We start from the raw sequence: 19,553 nt of genomic DNA, 5'->3' as shown, positions 1-19,553 counted from the left end.
AGTTTTGCCTCGCTGGGGACTGCAAATTGCTCCTGAAAAAATACAAAGAGGAGATTCTATTAATTACTTAGGATATAAGATAGAGTTACAAAAAATTAGACCCCAAAAGGTACAACTGAGGAGAGATCGATTAAAGACTCTTAATGATTTTCAAAAGTTGTTAGGAAGCATTTCCAACTTATTGGGTATCATGGGAATACCCAAAGATGGACTACAAAATTTGTCTAATACTCTAGAAGGGGACAAAGAATTAAATAGCCCAAGAGAATTATCAGCCGAAGCTGAGAAGGAATTGGCTCTAGTAGAAAAGACAATTCGAGAAGCACATGTGGATGGTGTGGATCCAGAACTTAAATGTATTCTTGTCATATTCCCCTCCAGACATTCCCCCACAGGTATTTTGATGCAGAGGGAAGATATTATATTGGAATGGATATTCCTACCACGTAAACCAAATAAGAAATTAAAGACTTATATAGAAAAGATCTCTGATTTGATTCAAAAAGGTAAATTAAGACTTCGTCAGTTGACAGGAATGGACCCAGCAGAAATTGTAGTACCTTTAACTAATGAGGAAATTTCGTCACTATGGAAAGATAATGAATACTGGCAGAGAGCCTGCAGTAACATTTTGGGAGAGATTAACAACCATTATCCCAAAAGCAAGAGAATAGAATTCATAAAGAAGACTGAATGGGTCCTTCCTCACATTGTACGACACAAGCCAATTTCTGGAGTCCTCACATTCTATACAGATGCAAATAAATCAGGGAAAGCAGGATACAAATCAGGAGACTTAAGTAAAGTAGTACAAAGTCCATACAGCTCTGTACAAAAGGCAGAACTGTATGCCGTTCTTATGGTACTGATGGACTTCACAGAACCCCTCAATATAGTCACTGACTCTCAATATGCAGAGAGAGTTGTTTTACACATTGAAACTGCTGAATTTATTCCTGATAATACAGAATTAACTTCATTATTCATACAATTGCAGGAAATCATCAGAAAAAGGGAACATCCTATATATATAACACATATCAGATCCCATACAGGTCTTCCAGGACTTCTAGCACCAGGTAATGATGAGATTGATCAGTTACTAATAGGTAATGTGCTAGAAGCCTCAGAATTTCATAAGAAACACCATGTAAATAGCAAAGGTTTGAAGAAGGATTTCTTCATTACTTGGCAACAAGCTAAGGATATTGTGAAAAAATGTCCTACTTGTTCCTTCTATAACCAAACTCCATTACCTGCAGGAAGCAATCCAAAGGGTATACAAAGAAATGAAATTTGGCAGATGGATGTGTTTCATTTTGCAGAATTTGGAAGATTAAAGTATGTACACCATACCATTGACACCTATTCAGGATTTCAGTGGGCAACTCCTATGAGTTCTGAAAAGGCTGATTCTGTGATTACACACCTATTAGAAGTTATGGCCATCATGGGAATACCTGTACAAATTAAGGCAGACAATGCCCCAGCATATGTCTCCAATAAAATGAGACAGTTCTTTGCTTATTACAATATAAAGCATGTTACAGGTATACCACACAATCCCACAGGCCAAGCAGTCATAGAAAGATCCAATCGAACTTTAAAGGATATGCTAAATAAACAGCAACAGGTAACAATGACTCCTAGAAATCGATTGCATAGTGCTTTATTAACCTTGAATTTTCTCAATGCTGATGAGAAAGGAACAACAGCTGCGGAGAGACATTGGACGACAGACAAAACTCCTGAGCTAAAGCAACCGGTTTATTTCAAAGATGTGTTGACCTCAGAATGGAAACCTGGATATGTCCTACGTTGGGGAAGGGGTTTTGCTTTTGTTTCCACAGGAGAAGAAAAGCTATGGATACCAACAAAATTAATAAAAATTCGATTCGAACAGGAGAAACCCCTTGATGAGGAGAAGTAAAAGATCATCCACCAATGTGACATCTCTTCAGGTTGTAAGAAAAATTTAACAATCAAAGGTTGGGGTAGGGTTCTGTTTTTGTCTTTCCAGGATAATGGAAATACCCATCTTCCAGAAATCATAAGGCCTTGGATATCCAGATGTTTACAGCAGAAAGAAAGAATCTATTGGTACCAATCTACACAGGGTAAGATATCACTGTCTAACATCTATATCTCTATCAATCTAGAATAGTTGTGGTTCCAATTTAATTATAAACCAAGCTGGATTTGGAGATGGAACTGGCTCACTCCTTCTCTAAACCCAAGCATATTGATAAAAGAAAAGGTTGAGAGATTCTTCAGTCCCATATCAGAAGAGCCCTCTGGTGTGAGACAGAAGGAAACCAATTATAAGGGACCATTATCTTCAAGATTCTAATTCTCTCCATGCTTACTCTTGATTTCTTGGAATCCTTTCTTACATGTCATGACATCTTTAAATCCAAACCTTCCATTCTGATAAAAAAATAAGTTTTTTCCAATAGCAATCTCTGAAGTCTCCAGAAGGAAGATGGGGCCCCAACAACAACAACTCTACCCAATCCAGAATGATGCCATGGTAATCATCATCATATTACACTTCTTGCCAAAATTTCAGACAATCTTACCCATTACTCTGAGAGTTGCTGCAGAATCTAGTTAGTCTAACTGAGATTTAACTATCTGAGCTTTCTCACAATACCCAACAGAGATACCATCGCTTCCTAAACAGCAGGAAGCAATTCTAAGAAAACGACGCCCCTTCTCCCTAAGGTTTCATATTTCTCAGGGTTATGGATAATGGTTCTAGGGTCGGGGGTGGAAGAAACTGTTAAACTCAGTACTCTCCTTAAGGAAAGAAAATATGTCTCAAAAAAAAAAAGGGGGGAAAAGAAGAAATGGAATGGATAGGTATAAGATATTATGGTAGACTGTCATATACATTAGTAAACAAATTTAGTAATATACCAGCCTTTGCACTGTTATGAATTCTTATATGTTGATACAAATATAAACTTTTTACAATCCTATTTAAGATAATTTGTATATTGATACAAATACAGAACGATGTTTGTTATATTGTACATATATTTTTACTCTTATGTGAAATATTTGTATATTGATACAAATGTGAATTTATATCTGTCATACTGTATGTATGTTCTACTTCTGTTTAAGATATTCTGTATACTGATATATATTTAGGATTATTATCATATTGCATATTGCACTATACATTCCTACCTCTGTTAAAGATATTTTGTGTATTGTCACAATTTAAAGTCATTGTCCTTTTACTGTGCATTTGCTTACAGACTGTTTGCCTTATTTATAGGAAGCTTAGTCCTTAGGTTGTTTAGGTAGACAAGACTTACATAGTTATTGTCACCTATGCTTGTCATCTCTATAATTATGTTAGTTAGGTCATCCAGATTAATAAATACATAGGTCAGATGGACAGGTAATCTTCAAACACTTCATGGACCTAGAGAACATGGCATTTAAATAACTTAGAATTCTGTTGACGTGAGACACAATTACTCCTGGCAGCACCAATTTGTTCCCGAGAGAATGTTGGGCTTCTAAGACATTTCCATTTGGAAGTTTGTCTTCTTGGCACAAAATGGCCTACTGGGCAAAGAACTGCCCTTGCCTCAACTGCTGACAGTACAAATGCTGTCCTTTCTGGACAAGCGGGACACAAGGAAAGCGACCACTATACTTTGCCAAGACAGGGTAAGATGGTCTTTCAGAATTCCTGCTTCTGAAAATGGTCTGTCAGATACTCTAGGCCTGTAGCCAATTTGAATGCACCAACGAAGCTGAGAAACATTAGGTGACTGTCCAGGCTGCTAGCTGTCTCTGTCTACTCTTGCAAGACTCCCGAAAGTTGCTTGCATCCTTCTCCCATTTCTCAGGTATTATTATATTCCTTCTCAGGTCTTTGATGAGGTTGGAGATTAGCAGTTATAGTTACAACTTAGTATATATACATATATAATATCTTAGATAGGATATATTAAGTATTAGACTCAGGTTCTTTAGGATAGGACACCTTTTGGAATGATCTTTGTAACACGCCACCTACCCATGCCCTAGACTTCCCTGGATTTTACTATGTGTTTTTTGCTTGATATTGTTTGTACTTATTGTAATTCCAACTTATCTAGGTCATTATCCCTCATTACTCCTAGACAATATTTGATAAGCATCTCTTTGTATATAGTCTTGTATTAGGTTAGAGCTTTCTTATTTAGACAAAAGGGGGAGATGTAGTGGGTAGCCATCCCAGCATTGGCCTGGAAGTTCCAACCCCCACTGAGGCTTTGGTAATGGTCACGCCCACAAGGCGGGGCAGAGGAGGAAGCAGAAGACGAAGGATCGGGAGGAGCTCTGTCTCTTGGTTCCCGGACTCTGAACGCTGGAGGTAGACCGAGCAGAGTTCTCCAGAGAACACCGCCGGACTGTGCTATACCCTTGCCAGACCCTGTAACCTAGCCCTTCATTTGTAAGTTACCCCACAAAATAAACCTCCCTTTTAACTACGTGGAGTGGCCTTAATAATTTAACCAATATAAAGTAGATATTCCTATTACTTTAAGTCATAAAAATACTTTAAATGGATATTTATTAGTTTATGTTTCTGGTTTTTGATATATCTGTATAGATGAGCATATATATACTTGTTGGTTTAAATGTGATTCTACACATTCCATCAAAGACATGTAGAGATCAGAAGGTAAGCTCAGACATGGGTCCTCCCTTTCCCCACTTGTTGGGGGCAAGTTCTCTTTGTGCTTCTTGTTCCAGTGCTATGCCAATCTAGCACTCCTGTAAACTCCTAGGAATTCTTCTATCCCTACCTCTGTCTACCTATATAAGTGCTGGGAATACAGGAATTAAACTATACATCTGATGTTTCAATGGGTTTTGATGATTCTGTCTCAGATCTCCATGCTTGCATGGAAAACACTATTACTCACTTAACCTTTTATTTTTCATACTTTAAAATTTTTAAATAGCCCATTAATTTAATATATCAAAAATCCTTACATGGTTAATTCACCTTTAATACATTATATTTTTAAACTATACTGTTCACATCTCAATAGCAGGCTTTCCACTGATGCTTCAAGTACTTCTCTGGCTTCTATAGCCTGTTGAAGTCAAGTCTAATCCACTGGCTTCCAGTAGCAACCTCAAGATCAGTATGCTTTCCCTGTTGCCTATGATAATTTACCATCTAATTTTATTTAAACCCTGTAACTTTAAATAGGTAATAATATTTTAATTGATTGTTTTTGTTAAACATAAAATATGATCAGAATTCTAGAAGAGAATTGACAAAACACACAGGGTCACTGCACTTCATAAAAAAGAATAAGATCTGGATATCATACTACTTACTATGAGAAAATGATGCAGGAAAAGTAATGTGCTCACAAAAATAGATAAAATACTACCAATATGTTCAAGATGATCTATTGCACATTAACCTGAAGGGTTACTATAATATGCTTCTTGTTTAATAAGTATGGCCAATCTATAATGGCTGTAACTGTTCTCTCAAATGTTAGTGTTAGGTTTTATTTTTCTGAACTAATAATAACAATTCATCCAAGCTACTACGAAATGCATAAACATGCACTTGCCTGATATATAAAATGATGCTCATGTACTGGGATACAAGAGTGAACAAATCAATTCCTGGTCATCACATATATCAGGGGATAATTACATAGGAAAACATTAAAGACAGACTATTCTAGCTGTGATGTCAGGAAAGTCTTCTCTGGAGAGGTGAAAAGTGAAGAGAAGTCTGAATAAGGGAGGAATACAGTTGTTCATATATCTAAGGCATGAACAGACAATATAATAAGATGGGATGGTCTATTGCAGAGCTGGGAAGAAGCCAGCAAGACCTGGGTGACAAGAAGTAAAGGAAGGAGAATTTAAAGTGAAATAAGGATTGCTATGGGGATTGGAACAAGCATGGAGACAGAACAGATAGTACTTCTTTTTTCACAGAAGTCACTAACAGTTCACATGGATATCTACTAACTACTTCACATTATTTATGCAGTCTTAATAGAAATCTTATAAGGTAGTGTAATCTATGAGCAGAAAATACATTCCATGTTAGTAAAAAAAAACTATTCTAAAATGCAAGACTGGGATTCATTTATATGGTGATCATATTGATACCTCCATGCAGAACAAGTATGATGAAAAAATAAATCATGTTTTATCCAATTAATCATGCCTACTAATATTCCATTGTAGAGGAAGAAGCAAGAGCTCTTGAAATCCTCAATAGGCCTTCAAGAGATCACAGAGAGTCCTATCCTGCCCTTGAGGTCATAGAAGCCATAAATGACTGGCTATGTTGAAAGTTTTCATTGGTCACCTGAAAGAAAGTTTCTCAAACAACTACTTAAGTGGAGCAGCTCTTGAGACACCAATGGTGATATAAGTAGTCCCCAAAAGCTCATTTGTTCACAAGAACAATGTGGAGAAAATCCTTTATCTGCTCTGACTGTAGTTTCTCTATCTATGGTGACTACACATTCTTTTTCTCTCCAAGGCATTTATCAATCACATATTTTAGCTATCTAGACACCATAAATGTGTATGTATGTATGTATGACATACATATATACACACATTCATATATATGTTTGTTTGTGTGCCTTAGAAATATACATATGGTTTATGTACATAGAATATTTTTGTATAATAAAAAAAGTTTAATAAAAAAAGAAAAAAAAGAATATTTTTGAGTAGGTGAATGTATGCTTAGCTTGCTGTCACGAAAGCTGATGAAGAAATTACTTTACCAGTATTCAAACTGACAATCTGAGCAGCTACAGGTATAGTTCAGTGGTTAAGCATTTACCTAATATATGCATGTATTCCTGGGTGCTCAGTCTTCAGTAACACACACACACACACACACAGACAGAGAGAGAGAGAGAGAGAGAGAGAGAGAGAGAGAGAGAGAGAGAGAGAGAGACTAATCCAAAGGAAACTTTAAGTAACAAAAATAAAGTAAGGCATTTAACAAAAGAATGCAAAATTCTACTCCAAAAAGGTAAACAAAATGTCCTGCTGTCATAATACTCTTTACTGCCACCAACTGGTATATGTGAAAGCCCCAGCAATGAATACAGAATTCACAAAAGGGTTGAGACATGGGTTTTAGAGTTGATAGAACTAGGAATAGTTAATAAGCTTCCTGTTTCTCTCCTTTTGCCTGAAGATCACATTATTTAAGGTTTTGTATTTTCAGAACTCCTTTGGAAACTCAGTAATCCTAATTTGTAAGCAGTTTTGATATATCATTGCTTTTGTTTTAAGATACCTTGTCACAAATATGAAAACTATTGGTCTCCTCGAGATAGAATGAAAAGAAAAATGTGCACACTCATTCAATAAGAAGGAAGAACAGGGGATTATCATGAAGGAAATGGTATTTGAAATTGCCTCCCTAACTTTTTATAGAAACAGAATATGTAATGTGGAAATATATGATGCTGCAGAATAATAAAACCCTTCTTTATGCACTAGCCATAAATTCTAAGAAGATCAGGTGGAAATTGTCTTTTAGGCAAAAATAAATATAAGAAGTACAGTGAAACACTATTTAACATTCACTTACAGCATAATTTCTTCACACAGCTAATAGAAATTTCAATATATGTACTATAAATTTCTAGAAAATAACATTACAAAACCATTACAGCTATGCGTACTTATTATAAAAAATGTATATATTACCACCTAGTTGGATGTGATTTTTAAGTACATTACCATGTTTGTTTTTGTTATGTGATAGATCTTTCTTCAAAGACCAAACAAGGAATTCAACAAAACCCAAAGAATCTGGGCCTATATTGATCACTTACACAGCATGTAGTTTATCCTGAAAAATGCCAACAAGTAGCCTTTGATAGAATATCAAAATTAGTCCATGTCATTCCTGGCTTCTACTTCCTAGAACGTGTATAGTACCCTCCTCCACATGACTAAAAGTAAGCTAAGAACTAACTTAACATTTTAAAATTGAAGAAATTTTAACAACTGTGTATGCATTCAAGGCCCATTTTCTATTTTCTCTTAAGAAATATATTTTTCCAATATTAACAGTTCAAAGTTGAGTAAAAATTAATATTTAGAGTTTCCTCATTAATTGTGGGGGGCTGTAGTTGGAGTTTTCCTGCCTGGCCCAGTCAGGACAAATCTCTCTTACCCGCCAGTCCCACAGTCGCTCAGACCCAACCAAGAAAGCACACAGAAACTTATATTGCTTATAAACTGTATGGCCGTGGCAGGCTTCTTGTTATCTGCTTCTTTTATCTTAAATTAACCCATTTCTGTTAGTCTATACTTTGCCACATGGCTTGTGGCTTACCAGTGTCTTTACATGTTGCTTCTCATGGCGGCGGCTGGAGGTGTCTCTTCCCAGCCTTCTACTTCCCAGACAAATCAGAGGGGGCTTCTCTGGGCAATAGTTGTAATCATATAATTAATGAAGTAAATGCATTCCCCTGTATTGTATCTACTAAAATGTCTATTAACATGCCATAGAGTTGGTAGATTACAGCTGTATTTTCTCATCATCTGGAGAATGGGAAGTCCAAGAGGATTTGACCTCTTATTGTTACTGTATAAGTTATTAACTTTTGAGATAAAAATCTCAGAATATGTGCTTATTACATTGGTTCACACACTAGGTATGAGAAGCTCTGTGATATATCTCTTATTGGCTACTTGAATTAATGAACTTTTTAAATTTAAATTTCTTTTATTCATTTTATGTACCAACCACAGATCCCCTTCTCTCCCTCCTTCCACTTCCCCCACCCAAGACTCATCCCCGAACCCACCCCTCCTTTCCCTCCTCCAGAAGGGTAAGGCCTCCCATGGGGAGTCATCAAAGCCTGGTACATTCAGTTGAGGTAGGACCAAGCCCCTCTCCCCTGCATCAAGGCTGAACAGGGCATCCAACCATAGGTAATGGGCTCCAGGTAGCCAGCTCATGAACCAGGAATGAATCCTGACCCCATTGCCAGGGGCACCACAAACAGATTTTAAGTATCAAACCTACCATAAAAAAAGAAAAGAGCCCTAAGATGTGTGAATCCCCAAACAAAACCTTGAACAACACTGAGTAGTGTTACTAAAATAATGTTATAAAGTATCAGTTGTTATTATTTAAATCTACCATTTTACACAATACAGGAGAAAAGGGTGAGATTCAAGCATCCTGGAGAACAGATTGCATGCTATGCCTAGTAAAACAAATCTCTAATAGTATTCATAGGCTTCAACATTAATTATGTTGGTATGCTTCATCATTAATGCTTATAACAGAGCTACAAGCAAGATAGCATACAAATTCTAAAAAGTAATGCTGAGCCACTTTTGAGCTCATTGGGTCAACCAAACTGGGTCAAAAGAGAAAGCAGCCTCAGTTGTATGGCAAAAGCTAATGATTACAAGGGAAATTAGAGATAAACAAAAAAGTCCACATTAAGCTGCTTTGTAAATAGGGGAACCAGGAATACATGTTGAATAACACTATCTAATTTAGGTACACGGTTTCTTTAATTACTCCTTCCAGAGTCCTCCAGGAAGGATACAATTTGAGCTTCTCTGGCCCCTCAGTTCTCAGTGACCATTAATTACCTTAAATTGTGTTTTGAGATACTTCTCAAGCATAATCAGCCACAGATCAACATTAGGTCATTTTGATAAACGTAATTTCCTAGGCAACAGGCAATGGAAATGACAAGTGATTGATTGCCTAATCCTTGACCAATTAACCTCTTTTTTATTATTTATAATATCTCTAGCAAATCAACATACATCTCACCCATGCTGGTGGGAAACTACATGCTTGTAATTCACAATGGCACAATAAGAATTAAAATAAGCCAGGCAGTGGTGGCGCATGCCTTTAATCCCAGCACTCAGGAGGCAGAGGCAGGCGGATCTCTGTGAGTTCGAGGCCAGCCTGGTCTCCAAAGCGAGTTTCAGGAAAGGCACAAAGCTACACGGAGAAACCCTGTCTTGAAAAACCAAAAAAAAAAAAAGGAATTGAAATAAATATTATTACATGGCCTATTGCCTCAACAGTTACTGATAATTCTATCATTTCTGAAGACTATTCATAAAGAAAAAGTCTTCACTTTGTCCTTTAGATAATTCCAGCAATTGGAATTTGTGCTTTGATTTTTTTCAACTTTCCCTCACACAAGATTTATACAGACTGGGCGGTGGTGGCACATGGCTTTAATCCTGGCACTTGGGAGTCAGAAGCAGGTGGATCTCTGTGAGTTAAAGATCAGCCTGGTCTACATAATGAGTTCTAGGACAGCTAGGGCTACACAGAGAAACCCTGACTCAAAAAACCAAAAAAAAAAAAAAAAGACTTATATGACCTAAAATTCATAATATATGCTTGTTATAAATGTTTCCTTATTAATATATGTTAAAGTATTTTCTAGAATCATGATCAAAGGATCAAGGAGTTGTTCATGGTTATGAACACTGCATGAGAGAATGAACCGTTTATAAGACAGTTTGTTATAAGAAATCTTAAGTGTCTGTGGAGTAGGATGTCTAGTCTTCTGGACATATGCCCAGGAGTAGCATAGCTGAATCATAGTGTAGATTTATTTTTAGTTTTTAAACAATACAGGCTGATGAGTGTTGTTCTCTGAAAAGTGACAATTTGGCCTCATTGCCAAGGACAATATCCACACATTTCATTGGCCATAGAAAATGTGCCTGAATGGAGGCTTCACCTTTACTTTCTTGTCTCTTTAGCATAGTAAGGTACTTTGTAGGCTACAGAAAGAGAAACCTGGTCATCAACACAACCATGAAATCCTTGATCTACAATCTGTCCTGCCTGCAAGATGTGCAATGGCAGCACAGAACTTGTGAGAATGGCTAACAATGTCTGGTTAAGCTTGAGCCCCACCACAAAAGGGATCCCATGCCCAAATCAGCTTGGATGACCTGGAACCAGAGACTAGGTAGCCCAGAGATATGGTAGAACCAAACACAGCTTCTCCATCAACAAAGAAAAAACAATGAAATAATTCCTAATGATGTTCTACTATACTCATAGATAGACACCCAATCCAATTGTCATTAGAGGAGCATCCTGGGCCAGTAGATGTGAGGTGGTACTGAGACCAACAAACAGACATTATATGGAGAAAAAGTTTAAATTTGAAGGTTTCCATTGGGTGGCTGCCCTCGGAGTTTGATAAAACCCCTCGGAGGAGGGGAAGTAGGAGTCATTGTGGGAGTCAGAATTTATAGAAGATACCACGAGAACATGGTCCACTGAATCAGGACTCTGGGCTCACAGAGACTTAAGTGGCAAGCACTGGGCCTGCATGAGTCCGTACCAGGTCCTCTGTGTGTATATTATGGTTTATTGCTTGGTGGTTTTGTGTGATTCCTACCAATCAGAGCAACTGTAGTTCTGAGTCCTTTGCCTGATCTTGGGGATCTTATTTTGTTCTGTTTGTCTGTCTACTCTTTGAGGCTTTTTCCTGAAGAAGAACTGGGGGAGTACAGATGGGGAGCAGAGGAGGCAGTTGGGAGCTGGCAGAAGTGGAGGGAGGAAAGCTTGTTGGAATGTGTTTAGGAAAGAAGAATCTGTTTTCTGCGACAATTTTTAAAATGTAGTTGCAATGAAACTTCATGTGTGTGAGCATTCCTGGCTCTTAGACTCTTTAACTTTAGGGTTAATCCATCTCTTTCAATTGTTCACCTCATTACTAGGAATATTGAGATTCCATTTATATTACTACAGCAATGTCTGGGTTCTGTGTATAGAAAGGGGGAAATTTGGCTTGTGATTATGACTTCTGGTAAACTTAAGATTAGTCTGTCCCATCTGACCAGTCTCTGGTGAGAGCCCCTGACTGTTTCATAGCATGATGCAGAAGAAATGGAAAAAAATAGCAAACTGTAGATACAAGACATGTGTGACCAAGGAAATGTTAGAATCTGGGGAGGGTCAGGCTTGATCTTTAATGACAGCCTGCTCTTCTGTAAACTATATAATTTCAGGATATGTGATGGCCCTATAGCATATTATTTCTTCATTCATGAGTGCAGAGCCTTCACAGCTTGGCTTATAATTATGCACAGGACTTTTATTATTAATATTTATTTCACCTCAGCAATATTACACTGTGTGTTGAATTTCATAGCTATGAGCCTTTGGTGGCCAAATATATCCAAGACAGATTCAAAAGACAGCAAACCTAGCCAAATCTGTAGTCTCATTGACTGAAAATTCTCTTTGGGGATTTACATAGAATAAATAGAGAGAAACACCAGATGAACAAGGTGCAAAAGAATTCCATTCATTTTAAACATCTATTAAACAATGCCACAAAAATCCAACTAAGTAAACAGTAAAACAATGAGTCCCAGAGATGAGGAAGGAGTGTGAGCTTAGGCTCCTCTGAGATACTGATTCACAGAATTGGCATGGAAGAGACAGGTAAACAGAAAGCATCTGAGAGGAAAGATAAAGTGGGAAGACTCTAAAGTTCTAATATGCTTGACACAATCTCTATAAGCAGAGAGGAGGCTGGAAGACTGGAGCTTCATGGGCTAAGTGTATGGAAGTTCGTCAGGTTGGAGCCAAGGCAGCATCAGAGGCTTAGATGAAAAGTTGGACTTTCATTTAAAATGCAAAGAGTTCACTGAAAGTAGCTCAGTGTCAAATGGCATCATCTAATTCATAATGTCTGTCTTCATTGTAATTATACTGGCTACTGTTTGCAAAATGCATAACAGGCAATAAAGAATGGAATCATAAAGAACTGTTAGTAGACTATGGAATAAATAGAACTTCTCAAACATCTGTTGTCTGATTAGGCATACATAGATATACCTAACATTTCTTTCTTGTTCAAACAGCATGGGGCCCAAACTCAAAATGGAAGCTGTGAAAACAGAGCAATTATCTGCACATAAATCCAGGAAGCCAATGGTAAAATCTGACAGGCCGTAAGAGTATGATATTAAGGGAGATCATCTCCAATAGCCTATGGTTTAACTGACCGTGCCTTTCCTTCACTGGTGCATTTTACAAGGTGCTTAAGCTTAAAGAACCCATTGGTGTTTAGTGAAGGAAATGATCACCTGTTAAATGGCCACTTTAGTCAGGTGTGTACTAAATGTTATTTACTGCTTTTTGAATTAGATGTCTAATTAGTTTCTTACTTAATTGTTAAGTAGATCCAATTGCAGTTGATATCTATCTAGCAAAGTGTTTCCAGCATTGGATGCTCAGCTATCCTTCTTTGTTATTGAATGTACTTATCTACATTCCCCCACCCCCATCCTCTTTTGAACATTTCTCTGGACCATGTGTGTCTACCTAACTTTAACATGATTAAAAACATAAAGCGTGCTTTTATAATGCAACAGAAGATTGTATATAAATGTAAAATTGGTGTTTTCAAGAACAGCACTCAATAGGTTGGTTCTTTAAAAATCTGGTTTAGCTGGGCAGTGGTGGTGCATGCCTTTAATCCCAGTACTCGGGAGGCAGAACCAGGTGGATCTCTGTGAATTCGAGGCCAGCCTGAACTACAGAGTGAGTTCCAGGAAAGGCACACATCTACACAGAGAAACCCTGTCTCAAAAAATAACATATAAATAAATAAATAAATAAATAAATAAATAAATAAATAAATAAATAAATAGCTACTTAGGAAGCTGTGCTGTTTGCTTTGAACATCAGCCCCATCAATTGGTTCATGACCTAGATAAGTCATCCATATTTCTGTGTATCCTTTTTTCTCATAAATGAAGTGAAGATGAAATTAATAGCTTTTTTTATTTTCAGAATTGATAAATGACTGAAAAACATTATTTGTGCCTCAAAAATTCACCCAATGTTTGTGTGCTAACATTTGAAGCCTCTTCTACAAGTAAAGCAAGTTTATTTTTTAAAATAGTATGATAGATTTATCAAAAAATTAAAGGTACTGATGACCACTGACTTCTAAGACTCTTTTTTTGTCCAAAGGGATTATTTAAGAATTCATACATGTATACAATGTAATTTACCTATATCCATTCTCTGCTCCTTAACTCTTCCCAGACACTCTGCTTAGTCTCTCTCCCTTCCGACTTCATGTCTTCTTTTATTTTTTTATAATCTACTGAGTCCAGTTTGTAATCCCTGTATGAACATGAGTATAGGTTCATAGGCTAGATCAGGAGCAACTTAAGAGGTTTTCATGAAGAAACTGACTCTCCCTTTCCGATTAGCCATCGACTACCTTTAAATGCCAGTAGCTCCTCAGGTAATGGTGAAGCCTTCTGAGCCAACCCTTAGCCATGCTGCAAGTGTCTGAGATTCTTCTATATGTGAAGATGTTTACAACATTAGTAATGCAGGATTTAATGTGTACCTTAGTAAATAATAATTTGGTGGAATTTAACAGAATTCTCAGAAGAGGTCATAAGAAAAATGATAGGACATGAAAAATTCTGCTGAATAGAAGTTCTACCTGCTTGGATACTAGCATTGGCACGAATTTCACAGGAAGACTTCTTGAAAGCTCAAAACAACTTGTAAGCAAGATTTAACAAAGACAGACAGAAGGGTAAGTTTAAAGGCACATGGAATGGCAAAGGTCAAGGAGAAGGAGATCTATTTTTAGGAATTAAACATACTTTTATTTTTTATGTTTATAATATATGAACAATAATGGGCAGTTTAGCCTCTAAAAGACCAGATGTCATAAGAACTCAAGAGTTGTGAACAAATATCTCTTTACAGATGAACTATGACAACATTCTGTAATTCCTATGGAATCTTTAAAAGAAGTACTAATAGTTGCCCTAGTCTTTTGGCTCTTCAAATTTAAAGAAAAAAAGACACTAAGAATCCTAGTGTCCTCAGAATGTTTGCATAGTATTATTGACCTAGCTGGATGGCATTTTTGGCCTTTAACTCCCATGTTATGGGCCATATTTAGAAAATGAAAGAGGGATGAACAGCATAATATTGTCTCATGTGAAGAGCCACATCCTCACATGGAAAGGTAGGCATACTAACAGGTCTGATACATTTCTCAAAAGAAGAGGATGGGAAGTAGAGATGAACAAATTTTCACAGTTTTCTTCCTCATGAGCTGGGAAAATGTTGCATCAAAAGTAGAGGATGCTTACTTTTTGTGAAGAACTTGTTTATATTGTCTTCCACAGAAGTAATTGTTTTGGGAATCATGATAATATAATGAGAAGTTATGAACTATGACCATACATTGAAGACTGGTAGTCTTTCCCCACAAATATTCAATAGTTGTAATTTTCTAAAGTTTACATAATTAGGAAGATTAATCAATAGAAAATTATTTTCTTAGTTTTTCTAGAAACAGGGAACCACTCTCAAATTGTGGGAATGACAGGCCTATCCTGCTCCATCTCTCCCTATTTTACACATGCCTGTCATCCTTCTTTGGTGTGAACGTGGTCTTCTCTAGAATAGTGCACTTCCCTAACATTTATAACTCATCTCATAAACACATTAATATTACTGATTTAAGGTGTCACCTCTATGACTTCATTTAAACCTACCTGGTTTTTAAAAGTATATTGCTCCAAATATAGTCATACTGATAAATACTAAGATTTAGAACTCTGGAGTGTAAATTTGGAAGGAAATACAATTCATTCTCTTGTAACATATAGCAGGTGTGACCAGCCTTTCAAAATTACAGAATGACCTGCAATCTTCACACCTGTGTTCAAGAACTATGTAACAGAGTAAAAAAAAAAAAATCACTTTTTTATAATTTAATTTAATTTTACATATCAGCCATGGCTTCCCCTGTCCTCCCCCCTCCCGCCCCCACCCCCAGCTCACCCCCAATTCCCATCTCCTCCAGGGCAAAGACTCCCCTGGGGATTCAGCTCAACATGGTAGATTCAGTCCAGGCAGGTCCAGTCCCCTCCTCCCAGGGTGAGCAAAGTGTCCCTTCATAAGCCCCAGGTCCCAAACAGCCAGCTAAGGACAGGTCTGGGTCCCACTGCCTGGGTGCCTTCCAAACAGTTCAAGCTATTCAACTGTCTCACTTATCCACAGAGGCTGATCCAGTTGGGGGCTCCTCAGCTTTTGGTTCATAGTTCATGTGTTTCCATTAGTTTGGCTATTTGTCCCTATGCTTTTCCCAGTGTTGGTCTCAACAATTCTCACTCATACAGTTCCTCCTCTTTCTCACAAATTGGACTCCTGGAGCTCCACCTTGGGCCTGGCCGAGGATCTCTGCATCTACTTCCATCAGTTATTGGATGAGAGTTCTAGCACACCAGTTAGGGTGTTTGGCCATCTGATCACCAGACTAGGTCAGTTGGGGGCTGGAGAGATTGCTCAGAGGTGAAGAGCACTGGCTGTTCTTCCAGAGGTCCTGAGTTCAATTCCCAGCAACCACATGGTGGCTCACAACCATCTACAATAAGAGATCTGGTGCCTTCTTCTGGCCCACAGACTGAACACTCGCTGTATACATAATAAATAAATAAATCTTAAAAAAAGAAAAAAAATCATGTTTTAACTTATTTTCCTTTAATTTGAAATAGATTCTTTTTTCATACAATATAACTTGATTAAAGTTTCCTCTCCTTATACTCCTAAATTTCCTTTCCATCTTTTCTCCCCTCAAAATCCACTCCCTTTCCATCTCTCATTAGCAAAGGACAAGCTTCTAAGAGATAATAACCGAACATGACTAAACAAAATGTAATAAGATGAAGCAAAAACTGTCATATCAAAGTTGAACAGGGAAACCAAACAGGAGAAAGATTCTCAAGAGCAGGCCAAAGTATGGGAAAACCATTTGTTCTCACAATCAGGATACCCATAAAAATAAACTGCTGGTAGTGAAGAGGACCTGGAGTAGACCCAGGTTGGACCTGTAATTGCTTATTCTGTCTTTGTGTGCTCATATGTACCTTGCTTAGTTGATTCAGATGGCCTAGTTCACCTGGTGTCTTCCATCTCCTCTGGTTATTACAATCTTTCCACCTCCTCTTCTGCATGATTCCCTGAGCTCTGAGCAGAGGCATTTGATGGAGACTTCCAATTTGGACTCTCTCTCTGCATAATGTCTGGCTGTGGGTCTCTGCATCTGTTCTTATCTGTTGACAGAGGAAGCTTCTCTGATGATGACTGAATAAGGCATTGATCTATGAGTATAGCAGAATATCATTAGAAATTTGTGTGTGTGTGTGTGTGTGTGTGTGTGTGTGTGTGTGTGTGTGTGTGTGTGTGTTGTTTGCCCTAGATCTCTAGGCTATCTAATTCCTGGTCCTTGATTAACAAGTGGTGTCAGGCATAGGTTCTCTCTTGTGTATTGGGCCTTAGACCAAATCAGACATTGATTGGCTTGCCCAACAATTTCTCTGCCACCATTGCTGTAGCATATTTTGCAGGCAGGACATGTTTTATGAAAAGGTTTTGTGGTTGCATTGGAGTCCATCTTTTCCTTTTTGTACCCTACAGAGTACTTTCCCTCACCAAAGAGACTAGAATATAGGGTGAGGGATCCAGGTTTGCATCATCTAGATTTGACTATGTTCAAGGAATTGTGTGGGTGTTTTCCTTGGCAAATGGGGCTTCACTGTCAGTTTTGGAAAGAGGTATTTTTTCTTAGTTATAGCCTGGGAGGTTTGGGCATTTCCATGGAATTCCTTGGCCAACAACTCAATAAAACAAAGCCTAGTAACGCAACTGGAAACTTCACCAAACTACAAAAAATAGCAAGTTCAGATCCCATATTCTCCATAACTAGGAGTCTTCATTAGGATAACCTTCATAGATTCCAGGAAGTTGCCTCTACATTAGATTTCCACACGACCCTCCAATGCTACCCTCCAATTCCAGCCATCTCTTCTCACACTCTGTTCCTCCACCCCTTAGCTCCATACTCCATGAGCATCCATCCCCACCTAACCCCAATCTGTCCATAAAATTTATTCTGTTTCCAAATCTGCATCTCTACCTGATTCCTTAACTTTAATTAACCTCTCTGCATCTACAAAATACAGCTTCATTATCACTGGCCTAAAAGCTAATATCCCCTTATGCATGATTACATACCACAATTATCTTTGCCTTTATGGATCTTGGTCTGAGTTACCTCACTTAAGATAATTTTTTTTCAAGTTCCTTCCATTTAACTACAAATTTCATGATGTCTTTTTTTTTTTTTTTTTCCTTTTTGGTTTTTCAAAACAGAGTTTCTCTGTGTAGTCTTGACTTCATTGGAACTTCCTTTATAGACCAGGCTGTCCTCAGACTCATAGAGATTCACATACGTCTGCCTCCTGAGTGCTGGGATCAAAGGTGTTGAGTTTGTTTGGATAAGGGTTTGTCTATCTTGTTGGTTTTCTCAAAGAACCAACTCTTTGTTTTGTTGATTCTTTGTATTGCTCACTTAGTCTCTATTATATTGGTGTCAGCCCTTAGCTTGATTATTTGTTATTGTCTATCTTCTCAGGTGTACTTTCTTCTTTTATTTCTAGAACTTTCATTTGTGCTATTAAGTTGCAGCATGAAATCTCTCCAACTTATTTTTTTTTTTTTAATAGAGGCAATAAGTACTATGTACTTTCCTCTTAGCACTGCTTTTATTGTATCCCGTAAGTTTGGGTACACTATGTATTCGTTTTCATTGATCTCTAGGAAGTCTTTAATTTCTTTCTTTATTTCTGTCTTGACCCAGTTTTCTTCCAGCAGAGAGTGGTTCAGTTTCCATGGAATCGTAAGCTGTCTGTTGTTTCTATTTTTGTTGATACCCAGCTTTAATCAGTAGTGATCTGATAGGATGCAAGGAGTTATTTCAGTTTTCTTGTAGACACTTGTTTGGTGTGGAAGTATCTGGTCCATTTTAGAGAAAGTCGTTATTCTTTTCTGTTTGTTTTAAATGTTCTGCAAATATTTGTTGGGTACTTTTTGTTTATGATGTCTGTTAGTTCCAGTATTTCTCTGTTTGGTTTTTGTCTGGATGACCTGTCCATGGTGAGAACAGGGTCTTCCCTGTTAGTGGAAGCAAGGTCTTCCATTGTTAGTGGAAGTAGGTCAATAAGTGATTTAAGTTGTAGTAGTGTTTCTTGAACAAAATTGAGTACCCTTGTTTTGGGGGCATAGAGTTAAAATTTTTAATGCTATAAAGGTTTGTTTTTTTTTTTTCTTCTATGAGTATGTAGTGTCCTCTATCATTTTTTAATTATTTTTGGCTTGAATTATATTTTATTTTCTATTAAAATACATATAACAGCTTGTTCTTAGGTGTGTTTGCTTAGAATTAGTTTTTCCAACCCTTTACCCTGAGGTAATATATATCCTTGATGGGGAAGTGTGTTTCTTGGATGCAGCAGAAAGATGGATGCTGTTTTCACATCCATTCTGTTAGTCTGTGTCTTTTTATTGAGGAATTGAGACCATGGGGCTGGAGAGCTATCAATGACCAATGATAGTTGTTTCCTCTCACTTTATTTTGATGGTAATGACAGTGGTGGTGGTGGTAGTGTGTGCTTCCCTTCTTTTG

Source organism: Onychomys torridus, chromosome 9, assembly GCF_903995425.1.
Source record: "Onychomys torridus chromosome 9, mOncTor1.1, whole genome shotgun sequence".
Taxonomy (NCBI): domain Eukaryota; kingdom Metazoa; phylum Chordata; class Mammalia; order Rodentia; family Cricetidae; genus Onychomys; species Onychomys torridus.
This window is presented reverse-complemented; position numbering follows the sequence as displayed.